A 14,732-nucleotide genomic window follows, 5' to 3' on the forward strand; every position below is an offset into this window, starting at 1 on the left:
TAGTTTGATGCTTCCAGAGGCATTCTCACTGCAGAAGCCTGCCTGCCATGCCTCAGAGCATTTCCAGGAGGGAAGTAGAAAGCCGTCTTGGGTTCTCCTCAGCCAGAGCTGTGTGCTTTCTAAATGCGACTCACACTTTCAGCTTCGAGCACCTTCCTGTCCTTGCACATAAATGACTCTGATGACTGCCTCTGATGATTGATGGCTCAGGCAAAACATGTGCTTAACTTTTGGCATTAAAGGAAAAGCAGCTCAGTGCCATTCTATAGCTTCCAGGTTAAAAAAAAAAAAAAAGAAAGAAAAACATCGCATACACCCTTGCTTAATTTCTCATCCATCCTGATTGCTTAAAATTCTAGAGTCTTATACGTCATTTACATCCAATAAACATGCATATCTACTTCCTATGACATGCATGTGTATTCTGCTTTGTACTAAGGAGAATAACAATTATACAGAGATCCTTGTTTGTAAGAACTTAATACAGTTACATCTAGATATATTTATGTTTAACAATTTCTGTAGTTTATCCTCCAGGAAGCTTTTCATCTATTCATCATCCATCCATTCGAACAGTTATTTAGTTAGCATTCATCTCTAATGTCCACTGCACTATACTTATGCTTCAAACACTCCTAGTTAAATAGAAGATGGCTTCTGTTCTCAATAAAAGGCCACCTAGTAGGAGACAAATGTGCCACATCCTACAGGACATTAGCAAAGACTTTCTGGTAGAGGTGGCATCATCGGTGTTTGAAGGGGATTGTAGAATGGTGACAAAAGCTCTTTACATTGCCAGATTTTACCAGGCTTCTGACTCTCCTTCTAGGACCATCTGTGCCCCTTCTTGAACAAATCAGTCTTAGGGAAGAACCTTGCTAAATCACTTTTCACAGAACAAGTGCTTGACACCCAGTCACCCTTGGTATCTGCTCAGATTCCTCATCCTCTACCGTCTTTCAGCCACTGTCTGGTCACCCCTGCCCCCCTGATATTCCTTGCTAGTAATTTTCTATCCATGGCTCTTTAGTTATAAATTCTCTCTTCCCTATGTTGTATCCAGAGTTGAGCCCAGTCTCTCTACCCTACTGCCAGGCCCCACTGCAATGGTACTTACGTGTATCACAGTGGATCTAAACAGTCTTCCTTTCCAGTCTTTGACAAGTATCACTTCATGAATGTTTCTTTCACAGCATCAGCCAGTGAGTTAGGAGGTTCACTACAGGCTGAGGAAGGACATTGGAAAAGGCAGGGGTTGCACAAGTGCACTGGAGGAAAGGTTAGTATTTGTTGAGTGCTACGACATATGCTGAGATAAAAATTATAAAAAAATAATTGTCTGTCAATAAAGAAAGGGTGTCATGATTGTAAAGACTGGCTAGAGAAAGCCTGTGGAGAAAGAAGATGGCTTTGAAGGGTGGGTAGATATTTTTTTAAGCTTACATGTCCAGTTTATTTCATTCAACATTGTATTTTCCAGGTGCATCCATTTTCCTAAATTTCTCAAATTTGTCATTTTTACAGCCAAATAATATTCCATTGTATATAGATACTACTTTTTGTTTTTTATCTAGTTGTCTGTTGATGGGTATACAGGCTGCTTTCAGCCTGTATTTTATTTGTAACAGTTCAGACCGAACTGTGACTAGACCGCAAGTGTAAGTGGGTCTATGGGGAAGGCAACGGTAAATTCTACTCCATTGCTTCAACTTTGATGCCAGGCCTAACTCGTTCTTTAGGTCTCACTTTTAGATGCCAGGCCTGCAGAAAGGCTTTCTCTGATCTTCCAAACGAATTCCTCTTCTAGCTCACCGCACTCTATGGTTTTCTTTCATAACACATATTGTCTTTAAAATAGATACTTGGTTTTGGCTGAAGAATTGGATCCTATTTCATTGAGATGGTGCTGCTGGAGAGCAAGCAGTTCCTGACCGAGCTGACCAGGCTCTTTCATAAGGGCCGGATGTCATGCAGTGTGTTCATCATCCTGAAGACATATGATGGTCGAACTAGATCCATCCCAAAGAAGGGCTCTGTGGAGGGCTCTGAGCCTGCAGATAACAAATGTCTGTTGAGAGCTTCGGGTGGGAAAAAGAAGGTCAGCACTGTGGTGAGCTCTAAAGAAGTGAGTAACTTCCAGATGCCTATTCAAACCTGCTAAGGGCTAACATAGATGGGCTGAAGAAGACACAAGAAGAACAAGAGTAGGACGGCCAGAACAGCACAGTGAAGAGCTCTGAGTTCTTTGCTTTTACCAGTTAACCAAGGAATTGCTGTTTTTCCTTTTGGCCACAAACTTAGATTTTTGCTTTCCCTGTGGTAACTATTTTCATGTGAGATGAGGGTCATTTTGGAGAGGAAAAAGGTTATAGTGTACAGGGTGGCTGTGGTAAGAAACTCATTTAGATCTGTGCTTCATGGTTGTGTTCTTAGTTTCCAAAGGCCTCCGTAACCATTTCCCTGAAGAGCAATGTATCATTAAGTATTTGTTTACAAATAATAATAATAATAATCCCCAGGCCTGTCATGCCGGCCCTGACCCTAGGGCATGCTGAGACGGCATTTGAGACTGGGCATGGTGGCGCGTGCCTGTAATCCCAGCTCTTGGGAGACTGTAAACAGGTGGATCACTACAAGTCTGATCTGGTAGTGAGACCCTGAACATCCTGAACACCTTGTAGACCCTTCCCTAAAATACAAAAACAATTAATAATAATAAAATATTTATTTGTGTCATTATTTATTGAAGAGCTAGTTCTTCCACTAGACTCTGAGCTATGTAAAAGCAGGGACCATGATGTTTTCTCAGCACAGGTCCCTAACTGGCACATTTTATAAAGATGTGGGAATTGATGAAGGCATTCACCTCATCTCCTATTCAACAAAGAGAACTATTATTCTGATTAGCTTCAAAATTAACATGGAACCTAGGTGTAGTAGTACAAATCTGTAAGCTGCACTACTCAAAAGGCTAAGACAGGATGCTAGCAAGTTCCAGGTCAGTACAGGGAACAAAAAGAGATCTCATCTCAAAATCAGAAAATTTAAAAGAGCAGAGTCCTTGCCTTGCATGCTCAAGGCTCTGAGCTCAATTCCCAGCATGCACGCACACACACACACACACACACACACACACACACACCCAAAGATATGATACCAAACAAGGCAAGATATTTAGTGAATACTAAGCTCACAGCTATATTATAATGTGACCAAAGTCTGGTAAGAGCAACAGAAAGACACCCCAAAAGCATATGAATTAGGAGCTACTCGCTATAAATTATACTGTCAGGGGCTGGGGAGATGGCACAGTAGAATAAGCACTTGCCTGGCAAGTGCAAGGGCCTGAGTTCAATCCCCAGTTCCACCAAAATAAAAACAAACAAACAAATAAAAAAATTATACTGTCAAATGGCAGTTCGAATAAAATGTCATTTGTAATAATATCAGTTTCCATATTCTTATTATGAAGATTATATTTCAAAGTAGAGCACATTTTAAATACACTTAAAACAGACCAAGACTATTTTACTTTTCTTTTTTTATTTTACTTTTCTTAGGATAATTATCTGCATTAGAAATGCATAATCATGGAAGTGCAGCTATACAGAGATTTTTATCTGGGTTACAGAAAGAATTATAGACCAGTGAAACTGCTGTCACTCAAAATGTGTATTTTGATTTCTGATTGGTTGAAATTTTATTTTTTGTATCAATTTTGATTCGTTTTTCAAATTAAAAAAATAGAAGAAAATCAACTTTTAACATTTCAAAATATCATGCTAACAAGTATAGGTACCCATCAACCCACCAAACTTCAGTTTCTAGTTAAAGATGTTTGAAAAGTCCATTTATAGAACACCAATAAAAATAGTCAACCTATTTGGACAACTTTACTAGAATTACTTCCTGTTCTTTTCAGTGGGAGAAAATATTATTGTTTTATTGACTCAATAAACAATGAAGTACTTACTGAACTCTATTGATTTTATCATTTTGTAACAGAATTTTTGTGTTGCTGTACATAACAACCAAAAGTATTACATATTTATATTAGAGCATGTGAAGAAAATTATATTTACTTTAATTTCTTTCTTTCTTTTTGTATTTAGGGAATGGTCTACAGGGTGTTCAGGTTCTCACTACTAGATTGGACTCATAGTGGTCCCCCTGTTTACAGCCTCCCAAGAGCTGATCCCCCTGTTTACAGGCATGTACCACCACGCCCAGCCTCAATTGCTGTCTAGGTGCACCCCAAGGGCGGGGCCGGCACAGCAGGCACCGGAATCAAAACTCTGGCCTCTGCACCTGCTTGCAGGCACTTTAATCCGCTGAGCTATTTGGTCAGCCCAATTATGTGTTAGGAACTGAAAACTTCGATTCAGTGGTGATGCTATAGAAATTCATGGCCTAAAAGCTACAACTCTTGTTGCATAGGTCTTGCTTTATCTTGCTCTTAACCATCCAGCAGAAAAGTATAAAAACGAAGTATAAGAAGTAAAGCCATGGGGCTGGAGAGATGGCTCAGTGGCCTAAAGCACCTACTTGGAACAAGAATGGCAAAGCACAGGGACAGCGGTTCGATCTCCCATCACCACATGCCAGCCAGCCCCGCCACCAGGTGGGCTGAGCTGGCCACACACACACACACACACACACACACACACACACACAATAAATAAATGTTAAAAAAAAAATAAGTAAAGCCATGGTGTTATGTTGAGCTGTAGGGGAGTCAGGTCAACAATTTCTGACATTGCCAGTGAAGCAGAAGACCCAATACTATTATGGACTATTGGACTCTTTTAGAATATTTTGCTGAGTTAACACATCTATAATATTCAAATAACAGAACTAAACAAAAAAGAGGATATAGATGAATGTCCATTTTGTATCTGTGTATTCAAAGTGGTTAGGATAGATATATAGTTACATTCTCTTAATGAATAGAATGATTTGTTCTAATTGTGTTTGTAAATAGGGTATCATGTCCACTTCTTGTACAGTAATTAACCACTAGGAAGAATGTATGCACTGTGTTAATTATTGAAACTGTCCTACCAATTTGGTTTGAAACTGCCTCATTGCTATTTGTTTATCAATAAAATTATGGGAAAAATAAAATAAAAAAAATTTTGAACAAGTAAAATAATAGGATGGATTTTTTGAGGTTTAAGACACATTTTTTTTTAAATGGGTCACTCTTATAGCTCAATCTTATTTTCTTTTGCTCAGGAAAACAATACAGATATATTCAAAGTCATTCCAATATATTCAGGAGCAACAGTTCAAAATATCGGAATAGCAAACTCAGTGTCCTCCATCTTTTCCCAACACAAAATCCTATGAGCTCAGGTTTGTTGGGTTCCACCCCCACATCAGCAAAGTGGTCCTTTGGCAGCAGACACCAGCTGTGTACCTTCCAGTTCGATTCAGCTCTGACACTGTCCACTGAGACAGTATCCAGCTCTATAGACTGAGGGCTCAGTGTCCAAGACTGCCCCCTCCTCGCTTCAGATGCCAACCACAGGCCTAGTGTTGCTTTCACCCTTTCTTCTACCTGACAATGAATTGAGAATTCCTGCAGTCCCTGAATCTTCTTAACTTGCTACAGTGGCTCACCGAATTCAGGAAAATACTTCTATCACCAATTTATTAAGGGAAATTACAATTGATACAGATGAAGAGATGTACAAGGTAAGATATGGAAAAAGGGGTCACAGAGCTTCCTTGCCTTTCCAGGCACTCTGCCCTTCAGGAGATACCTCCCCATGCTTGCTATCTGGAAGCTCTCCAACTTCAGGGCTTTTTACACACAGGCATTACTAATGAAGTCATTGGCCACTGGTGATCAACATAACCTTCAGCCCCTCTCTCACCCCTGAAGTTAGAGGATAGGGCTGAAAGTCCTCACCTTCCAATCCTGTCCCAGGCTTTCAGGTCACCAGGTCGCCCTGTGAAGCTACTTTGGGGCTGCCAGCCAATAGTCAGCCCATTAGCATAAAGACAAAGATATGGGGCTGGCCAAATAGCTCAGCAGATTAAAGCACCTTCTAGAAAGATCTAGGGCCCTGACCTGCTGGCTACAACCCTGGAGCAAGCTGAAATAGCAATTGAAACTGGGTGGGCATGGTGGTACACACCTGTAATCCGAGCCCTGGGGAGACTGCAAACAGGAGGATCACTAAGAGTCCAATCTATGCAGTGAGACCATATAGACTCTGTAGACCCTGTCCTAAAATAGGAAAAAAAAAAAAAAAAAAAAAAAAAAAGACAAAGGTATTGCCACTTTGAAAACTTCAAGGATTTTAAAAGTTGTACATGAGAAAATGGGAACAGGACTGACAGTATTTCACAATAGTATTTCACAATGTTATACTTTCAATACCTACCCACTATTTCTTTATTTTTTAAAATTAATTAATTTATTTATTTGTGTGTGTGTGTGTGGGGCCAGCTCAGCCCACCAGGGGGCGCAGCTGGCTGGCATGTGGTGCTGGGGGATTGAACCGCAGTCCCTGTGCTTTGCTAAGCTTGTTCTAAGTAGGTGCTTTAGACCACTGAGCCGTCTCACCAGCCCCCTACCCACTATTTCTTGACCTCAATTTCTTCATCTATAGAATGCTTCACAGTAGGTGGTCAATGTTTATCGAATGAGTAGATGAGTGAATAACAACCAACACTCACTGAGTGCTAAAAATGAGCTAGGCAGGTCACATGTATTATTTTATTTAAGCCTTAGACATCCAATATTGTTAACTCCTTTTTAGCTTTTACTTTTATTACTAATGTTTGCAGTATTAACTCTTAATTTAAAAAGAAGAGAGAAGCTTAATTATCTTGTCTATGGTCACCAGCTGGCATTGTGTAAGATTTGAACATGGACTGTTTAATACAGTCCCAGTTTTCTTAAATATGCTATATCCGAATTTTCCCCTTGACTTCAAGGGGAGAAAGTCAGGTAAAGGCAAGCCATGACACTGCAGCTGTCCCTTGCCTGGGCAACTTGGGTCCGTGCTGTGAGGGAGCACACATGTGCCAATGGAACTCAGTGGGGCTGGAATCTCATTGTTGAGACTTAATGACCTTGGATGCTGGACAGCTTCTTTCCCTTTTGAGTTTCGAAGAGTGCATGTTGAAGGTCCTTCTCAATCAAAGACACAGGGTTATGGGCCTCAGAGTCTTATTGCCAACTGAACCCTTTCAGGATAGGTGGGGGCTAGAGCCACGTGGTATTGCTATCTTCTTCAGAGACCTGCATATAACACTCTTGTGAGAAATCTGGCTCCTGATGAATCAAAATCAACGGATGCTTTAGCCTCAGGTGGTTGACCTCACTATGGTTGAAACCCCAAATGGTGCCCTAATTAATATTTAGAACGTCTGCTCATGGACAATGAGGTTGAGTTTGTAAAACACTGAGAGCCTTCATTTTATTTTGAAAACAGCCAGTGTCATGTCACATAGCGACCTGAATCTAGAGTTTGAAATGAGATTCTCTGTTCTTCTCTATGGTGTAGAAATAGGTTTTGTATTTTGACATCACGTAGAAATTTGATTTATGTAGCAAAAATATTTTATGGCACAAACAATATTTTTATAAGCTGACGTTAAGTGACAGTGACTCCAGTTATACTGTGAGAGTCAAGAGTTTTCTGTGTGTCCAACAAGAATGGACCCTTACCTACACATGTGCGTGCACTGTTGGGGTGAACCCCAGCCTGTGAGGTCAGGTGTGAGAAACAGCATAGCTGAACAAGTTCATAGCTATACTAATCTATTTCAATTTTTTCTTCTTTTTTTATGTATTTAGGATAGGGTCTACAGGGTCTACAGGGTCTCACTACTTAGATCAGACTCCTAGTGAGTCTCTTGTTTTCAGCCTCACAAGTGCTGGGATTACAGGCAGCTGCCGCCACACCCAGTCTCAATTGCTGTCTCAGAACACCCCAAGGGCAGGGCTGGCATGGAAGGCCGGGGGTCAAACCCTGGCAGCTGCTCTCTCCCTAAGCAGGTGCTTTAGTCCGCTGAGCTATTTGGCCAGCCCTTATTTCAAACATATTCTTTGAGGGCTGGGGACATAGCTCAGTGGCACAATGCCTGCCTGGCAAGCATGAAGTCATGAGTTAGAGTTTTGTTACAAAAAACAAACAGGGCCAACCAGATAGCTCAGCAGACTAAAACACTTGTTTAGGCAGAGCGCAGAGGCCGGGATTCCATCCTCGGGGTGCTGTGCTGGCCCTGCCCCCAGGGCGCGATGAGATGTTGACTGAGTCTGGTTGTGGTGGCCTGTGCCTGTAATCCCAGCTCTTGGAAGGCTGAAAATAGGGGTATCACTATGAGTCCGATCTATGTAGTGAGACCCTGTAGACCCTGCAGACCCACCAAATACATAAATAAACAGACAAACACCCCCACCCCAACCTTTAAAAATGCAGATTGGCTGAGGGAAAGAACAGAAAAGCTACCCAATAAACAAGTAGGATGCTATACTATAGAGAATTATTAATATAAGAGTTGAAATGCAATTGGAGTGTATTCTTACCCCGAATTACCTGTCTGAAATTGTTTAGTACTCATAAATTTGCAAAAAGCTTTATCAAAGAATCTAGGCATTTTAAACTCCTCTTCCACGCCCTTCAAAAAAATTGGTGTAAGGCCTGTGATACAAGCCAGTAAGCAGCAAGATACTATTAATTTTGAAGCCTGCTATATGTCATTGTAACACAACAGAATGCCATTTGAGTAACTTGTACAACATACCCTGTGGAGTCTGAGTACTGGATGGCACAGTGTCCTTTTGTTTTTTTGAGACAGGGTCTTGCTATATGGTTCAGGCTGGGCTTGAACTCATGATGTGGTTCAGGCTGCTTTGAACTTGAAGATTCTCCTGCCTCGGCCTCCAGAGTGCTGGAGTTATAGGCATGCACCACCATACCAAACATCTTTTTCCTTTTTTTTTTCACCTATCTGGTTTAAATGTATATTTTCTTGCTTCTTTTGGTTTCCCTGTTGAAACAGAAATATTTTAATGTTAATACATATAAATATATTGGAAAGCCATAGTTAATGATGAAACAATTTAATATGCTTGAAATATTTTAAAAACTGCAACCAAAGCATACATAATTTTTTTTTACAATTATCAATAGGAACTTCTAAAAATAGTTTTCTATGTAATATCTTACTTTGCAAATTAGATTCAGAGAGAGAGGTTTAAGGTGGTCATTCAAATTATTAAAATGGATGTAAAAATAGAGGAAGCAAGTTATGAAGAAATTAGTAAAATTGTGTTAAAAATAATGGCATTAAACTGTTAACTCATAAAACTAACTACAATAAATGTTCTCATACATTTATGGTAGCAAAATTATCTGTTTACTAAAGAGTATTTCTCCTTGTACAAAATATGTATTTTTTACTTAAGTTAATTGAAGTACATTTCTATGCACTTATGTCTGTATTTTATTGTATGTAATTTGTTTATTATTAAAACCTGAAAGGATGGTAGAATTGCTTAGCATCCTTTATTTCTTTTTCTGGATCTTAATCATTTAATGTGAAAGAAATTCCCAATAAATAAAAAATTAGACCAGACATACTGAAAACAAAAAGTTTAACTTTTAAATACTCTTATTTAAACAAAACAAAAAAACCACTATTTCTAACTTTCTTCTTTCAGTTCTGGTAAGACAAATATACTGATTCCAGATTTAGATTATAACCAGGATAAATTTTTAACCCAAACAATTTTTACTAGATAATAACTTTATTTTTCCTTAAAGGGAGCAAATAGAGCCACAAACTTTAGCAAAAAAATGAATTACTTTTGAAGTTTCATCTGATAGAACTGGGTCTGGCCCAGATTAATGATGGTCCGTTGTGATAAACTTACGTTTTTACATAATCTTCAGTTCAACCTAAAAACACTAATTACTGAAAAGTCAGATTATTGAATTGTTTTCATAACAGTATAGCAAAGTGAGTGCTTGTAGAAAGTGTGGAGTGTCACTTGTATACCAAATAATAATGAAACCTGAGAAATAATCTAACTGAAACAAAGCAAATCTCAGGTGACAGCCCCACATGCTGTGTGTACATGGAAGCGCTGGTCAGGTTTATTTTAAATGGCATAAGTTACTCCAAACATTTATTAAAATGCATCAATCCATCAGAAAGTCTGTGGTAATGTTGTGGTAATGTTCCCAATTCATTATTATCCTGAATATCATGTCCTATTCCCTCCAAAACAAAGGCAAAACCACAATTTAAAAAAAATTTTTTTTAAGTATTTGGGCTGATGAAGTAGCTACCTAATGAATTTTTTCTCTCCAGCAAGATTTTAGGGCTGTCTGATTTTACATGAGACAATGTTGAGGTGGAAAGACACTTCTAAAAAATACGTTTATCTCTTTTTAATTTCTGCAAGCAGAAATGACCATTTGGGCATCAGTTGTTCTGTTTTGTTTTTGAGACATCTCACTACATTGCCTGGCTGGCCTCTAATTCCTGGGCTAATGAGATCCTCCAGCCTGAGCCTCCTGAACAGCTAGGAGTACAGGCGCTGCAAGCTAGTACAGCAGTGTTCAGCATTCTAAAAGGTCACAAATATACCCCTTTTCTTTTCTTCAGACAAGACTTAGTGATAGACTTTGGCACATATCCAACTCTAGTAACCATATTTTACATATATACATGTATTCTGTATAAAGCTTTTTAGTTATTTGAGTAATAAATTCTGGTGATTAAGTTCATTTATAATTAGCTATATTAAAGAAAAATTCAAGTTCTACAACTTCTTAAATTCTTCTTGCAGAATTATATATTCAAAACATTTAAATGAATACCCATGTAAGTCCTCATTATACCAAGAAACTGGTTTATAGCTTTACCTTAAGAGGGGAACACAATCCTTCCTTTTAAAGATTCATACAAAAATAAATGTTTGAAGATGTCTAAGAAAAGTTTGACTTTTTCAGTTTGACTTATTTTCTTTGAAGGCCTCTACCCTTCCCATGTATAATAAACCAGAATGGTGGGACCGAAAAATTTAAATCATGGTTAATACAAAAACCCTTCCCCTACGAAATGTAATTTTCCTAATTTTTCTTCACATCTAAGAAATTTCAGGCAATTAAATTTTGAACAGCAAAACGTCACTGAGATTACTTTAGTATGTCTCTAGGGAAGCACAATTCTGCCTGTCCTGTATCTCCTGATAGAAATCCTTCTCACTAGACTAGCACATGTCCCTTGACAGGAAGTATGCAGCTTCAAATATGGTGTTTACTCACTAGATGTGAACAGCGTCTGGGAATAACTGGCATTTAAAAATAGAGTAATGCCATTATAAATAATTTATTTGGAAAGGCCTCATAATAAAAATAACTGGTTAACTTTAAAAGAACCACGTGCTTAATAACATATAAGTATCCTGATAAGAATGAACCAAAATGACCTGGAAGAGTCTAAAAATTCCTGGCTTAATTATAACAATATGGTGATAGGTTTTTCAAGGTATTTTCTAAACTTGGCAAGCCACTGGGCTCCAACTCCTCCATCCGCAACTCGATGATCAAAACTGAGCGTCACAGACATCATGCTAGCCACATCAAATCCTTTTTCATTATCTGCTGGAACCAATTTATCTTCTGAAGCACCAATTGCTAAAATACGTGCTTGAGGTGGGTTGATAATAGCAGAGAAATTCTTAATTCCAAACATTCCTAAATTGGAGATTGTAAAAGTGCCACCCTGGAATTCATGGGGTTGTAGGTTGCCCTCTCTGGCCTTGGTTGCTAAAGAAACAACATCATTAGCAATAGTTTCCAGTCCCTTTAAGTGTGCGTTAAACACTATGGGTGTGATGAGTCCTACAGGAGTACTGACAGCAACACTGACATCAACCACATGATTTTGACTTATGACTGTGTCCAACCAAGAAGAATTTGCTTCAGGAACTTTTAAACATGCCAAAGCTGAAGCTTTTATGATGAAGTTATTAACAGAAGTTTTGCTTTTTCCTTCTAATACCTTATTAAGTTCTTTCTGTACCAACAGAACCTCTCCCATATTCACATCAATAGAAAGGTAATAATGAGGTATAGTCTGCTTTGATTGCATTAATCGCTGTGCAATAACTCAACGAATGTTGCTGATTGGGATGTCTGTGAAGACGCCTGTAGGAACTGGGGCCACTGCTGGACTTGGGGGAGGCACAGCAGCTGCAGGGGCAGGCGCAGCTTTACTAGGCACAAAAGAGCCGATGTCCTTTTTGATGATTCTGCCATCTCGTCCCGTCCCTTTTACTTGCGTAAGATCAATCCCTTTCTCTGCAGCCAACTTCTTTGCAAGAGGGCTAACAAACACCCTTGCCCTAGGTCCCACAGGAGGAGCTGGTGCAGCAGGAGTGCCTGGTGGTGTGGGGCTTACAGGCTGGGGAGTTGGAGGAACAGTGGCCACCAGGGGTGGGGTAGGTGGTGGTGCATGTGGCTTTAAATCAGTTACTTCAGTCGGCCTATAATCAGCAAATGCAGCTATATCTGCTTCTTTCTCTGCAATAATACACAGTGGGGCTCCTAGGGGGACGTCTCTTGTGCCTTCAGCAATCAGGATTTTTGCCAGATAACCTTCTTCCTGTACTTCAAAACCTATAGTGGCCTTGTCAGTCTCTATCTCTGCCAGTAAGTCACCTTCACTTAGCTTTTCACCCACTTTTTTTCCCATCTCTGAACTGTGCCCATGGTCATGGTAGGACAGAGGGCAGGAAGAAGTACCTGCATGTGAGTAGGATATGAGCTACCAGGAGCCTGAGCAGAAGGTGTGGGTGGTGAAGCAGCAGTTGCAGGAGGCGGTGCTGGGGCTGCTTGTGGGGTGGGTGCTGCAGAGGAATCCAATGTGTAATTTTTAAAGGCCTCAATATCCTCGGGCTTTCCAACTGTTACACAGATGACGGCTCCACCTAGAACATTTCTGGTACCTTCAGCAACAAGTATCTTTGCCATATAACACTCCTCTAGGCTCTCAAATCCAACTGTGGCTTTATCGGTTTCAACCTGTGCAGTGAGATCACCCTCGTTGATTTTTTCCCCTTCTTTTTTTTCCCCATCGGGCTATGGTGCCGGCCTGCATTGTGGGGGAAAGAGAAGGTAACGGACCTTCTGAGGAGGAGGCAGACTGTAACAGCGGCGGTCCGGGGATCCCAAAACCCGCAGCAGTAAGCGGCTCCGTGGGGTGGCGCCGGAGCTGGGGCTCCAGCCTCCCAGAGCCTGGACCCCGCCATAGCCCGGGGTCGTTGTGCTGCAGGACCGAACCGGCGCGCGGCCTGACCGCAGGCTCCCGCGGGGGGCTCCGGTCCCCCCTCGCAAGGCTGTCCACCGAGCCCCGAGTCCTTACCCCGGGGCGGCCCTATGGGCCCGTCAGACACAAACGCGCCACATAGTGCCACTGAGTCCCACTCCCCTAAATCTCTACCGTTTTTAGGGTCTGCTTAGCATCTTTTAATCTAATATTAATACCAACACAATCAAGAATGAGGTCAAGGGGGCCGGGGAGATGGCTCAGTAGAATACGTGCTTGCCTGGCAAGTGTAAGGGCCTGAGTTTAATCTCCAGTTCCACAAAAACAAACAAACAAACAAACAAACAAACAAACAAACAAACAAAAAAACCCAACAACACACACAAAACAAAAAAAACTAAAACAACAACAACAAAAAGAACAAGGTCAAACAAAATTCTTCTTTATAAAGCCAAATAGGCAAAGATCATCTTTCCTCCTCTCCATAGGTGCTCTTATTTCCGTGTTAAACTTAAAGGAAATCTATTAAAGAATTTAAAGATAATGCAATATTATGATAAGTAACAAATGTTCTGAGTAACAAAGACATTACCCTGTGTACAGCTTTCAGTTCTGGGCCATATGCTGCAGGGAGATGGTAGTGAGATGTCCTTACTCTCAAGGCTGCATCAAGCGCAACTGTACTGCTTTGTGGTTCAGATGCATTTTCACCATTCAGCATCTTGGGCCCATCAACAGGAACAGACGTTATCATTGTTTATGACTACAAAGGAAACTGATTATTTGGGTTTCAGATAGAAGATTATGCTATTTGCTTTGAATCTACGTTTGACTTCATATGACATAACTTTAGCGACATGGTTTAGGACTTTTTGACTCAGTACTGGGACTGAACTGAGGAAGTGTACAGAGCTACCTCACCGTCTTTTAAAATTTTATTTTGAGACCTGGTCTTGCTAAGTTGCCTGGGTTGGCTTGCAATCCTCATGCCTCAGTCTTCTAAGTAGCTGAGATGACAGGCATCCACCAATGAGCCAAGATGACAACCTCTTTAGTTCAGGGGCTGGGGGTATAGCTCAGTGGCTTATGCACCTGCCTGGCAAACCTAAGGTTCTGAGTTCAATCCCTGGTACCAAGAAAAAAAGGATCTTTTTATTAATTTACTTCTGATTAGTTATTTTTAACTGCATATTAAGTATAATAAATACAATATTACATATACTAAATCAGAAGTAAAATTTTCTAATGTATTGATCTCTCTTTATACTGAATAAATCAATGTGTGATTTCATTTATAATGTACATGATTCAACTCTACTTTGTCTTTTTTTGGGGGGGTACTGGGAATTGAACTCAGGACCTTGCACTTGCCAGGAAGGTACTTGTGCCACTGAGCTGAATCCCTGGCCCTTGAACATATCCTTTAGAAACTT

General features: G+C 40.2%; 2 pseudogenes; one reads left to right on the forward strand and one right to left on the reverse strand.

Moving 5' to 3' along the window:
- The first annotated feature begins 1,900 nt into the window (after positions 1-1,900).
- On the forward strand, positions 1,901-2,230 carry LOC101583005 (annotated as a pseudogene).
- Positions 2,231-10,851: 8,621 nt separating this feature from the next.
- Positions 10,852-13,439, reverse strand: LOC101583402 (annotated as a pseudogene).
- Positions 13,440-14,732: the final 1,293 nt, after the last annotated feature.

Source organism: Octodon degus, unplaced genomic scaffold (genome assembly GCF_000260255.1).
Source record: "Octodon degus isolate 3935 unplaced genomic scaffold, OctDeg1.0 scaffold00065, whole genome shotgun sequence".
Taxonomy (NCBI): Eukaryota; Metazoa; Chordata; class Mammalia; order Rodentia; family Octodontidae; genus Octodon; species Octodon degus.